This window comes from Sapajus apella, unplaced genomic scaffold (assembly GCF_009761245.1).
Source record: "Sapajus apella isolate SASKATOON/1434 unplaced genomic scaffold, GSC_monkey_1.0 scaffold104, whole genome shotgun sequence".
In the NCBI taxonomy this organism is placed as follows: domain Eukaryota; kingdom Metazoa; phylum Chordata; class Mammalia; order Primates; family Cebidae; genus Sapajus; species Sapajus apella.
In genome coordinates, this window is record NW_022437044.1 from 431,436 (window position 1) to 433,833 (window position 2,398).

Here is a 2,398-nt window from a genome sequence, read left to right on the forward strand (position 1 = left end):
TAGATGCAAAAATCTTCAATAAAATACTGACGAGCCGATTGCAACAGCACATCAAAAAGCTTATCCACCATGATCAAATAGGCTTCATCCCGGGGATGCAAGGCTGGTTCAACATACGCAAGTCTATAAACGTAATTCACCACATAAACAGAACCAAAGACAAAAACCACATGATTATCTCAATTGATGCAGACAAGGCCTTTGACAAAATTCAACAGCCCTTTATGCTAAAAACACTCAATAAGCTGGGTATCGATGGAATGTATCTCAAAATAATAAAAGCTATTTATGACAAACCAACAGCCAATATCATACTGAATGGGCAAAAACTGGAAGCATTCCCCTTGAAATGTGGCACCAGACAAGGATGCCCGCTCTCACCACTGCTATTCAATATAGTATTAGAAGTTCTAGCCAGAGCAATCAGGCAAGAAAAAGAAATAAAGGGCATTCAAATAGGAAAGGAGGAAGTCAAATTGTCTCTATTTGCAGACGACATGATTGTATATCTAGAAGACCCCATCGTCTCAGCCCCAAGCCTCCTGAAACTGATAAGCAAGTTCAGCAAAGTCTCAGGATACAAAATCAATGTGCAAAAAACACATGCATTCCTATATACCAATAACAGACGTAAAGAGAGCCAAATCAAGAACAAACTTCCATTCACAATTGCCACAAAGAGAATAAAATACCTAGGAATACAACTAACAAGGAATGTAAAGGACCTCTTCAAGGAGAACTACAAGCCACTGCTCAAGGAAATAAGAGAGGACACAAACAGATGGAGAAACATTCCATGTTCATGGTTATGAAGAATCAATATCGTGAAAATGGCCATACTGTCCAAAGTAATTTACAGATTCAATGCTATCCCCATCAAGCTACCAATGACCTTCTTCGCAGAACTGGAAAAAACCACCTTAAACTTCATATGGAACCAAAAGAGAGCCCGCATAGCCAAGTCAATTCTAAGTAAAAAGAATAAAGCGGGAGGCATCACACTACCAGACTTCAAACTATACTACAAGGCTACAGTAATCAAAACAGCATGGTACTGGTACCAAAACAGAGATATAGACCAATGGAACAGAACAGAGGTCTCGGAGGCAACACAACATATCTACAACCACCTGATCTTTGACAAACCAGACAAAAACAAGCAATGGGGAAAGGATTCCCTGTTCAATAAATGGTGTTGGGAAAGCTGGCTAGCCATGTGCAGAAAGCAGAAACTGGACCCCTTCCTGACACCTTACACTAAAATTAACTCCAGATGGATTAAAGACTTAAACATAAGACCTAACACCATAAAAACCCTAGAAGAAAATCTAGGCAAAACCATTCAGGACGTAGGTGTAAGCAAGGACTTCATGACGAAAACACCAAAAGCATTGACAACAAAAGCCAGAATAGACAAATGGGACCTAATCAAACTCCACAGCTTCTGCACAGCAAAAGAAACAATCATTAGAGTGAATCAGCAACCAACAGATTGGGAAAAAATTTTTGCAGTTTACCCATCTGACAAAGGGCTGATATCCAGAATTTACGAAGAACTAAAGCAGATTTACAAGAAAAAAACTAACAAGCCCATTCAAAAGTGGGCAAAGGATATGAACAGACACTTTACAAAAAAAGAAGACATACGTGAGGCCAAGAAACATATGAAAAAATGCTCATCATCACTGTTCATCAGAGAAATGCAAATAAAAACTACATTGAGATACCATCTCACGCCAGTTAGAATGGCAATCATTATAAAATCTAGAGACAACAGATGCTGGAGAGGATGTGGAGAAATAGGAACACTTTTACACTGTTGGTGGGAGTGTAAATTAGTTCAACCATTGTGGAAGACAGTGCGGCGATTCCTCAAGGACCTAGAAATAGAAATTCCATTTGACCCAGCAATCCCATTACTGGGTATATATCCAGAGGATTACAAATCGTTCTACTATAAGGACACGTGCACACGAATGTTCATTGCAGCACTGTTTACAATAGCAAAGACCTGGAACCAACCCAAATGCCCATCGACCATAGACTGGATAGGGAAAATGTGGCACATATACACCATGGAATATTATGCAGCCATAAAAAACGATGAGTTTGTGTTCTTTGTAGGGACATGTATGAACCTGGAAACCATCATTCTCAGCAAACTGACAGAAGAGCAGAAGATCAAACACCGCATGTTCTCACTCATAGGCGGGTGTTGAACCATGAGAACACATGGACACAGGGAGGGGAGCACTACACACTGGGGTCAGTTGGGGGAAAATAGGGGAGGGACGGTGGGGGGTGGTACAATAACAAAGACCTGGAACCAACCCAAATGCCCATCGACCATAGACTGGATAGGGAAAATGTGGCACATATACACTACGCTTGCCACTGG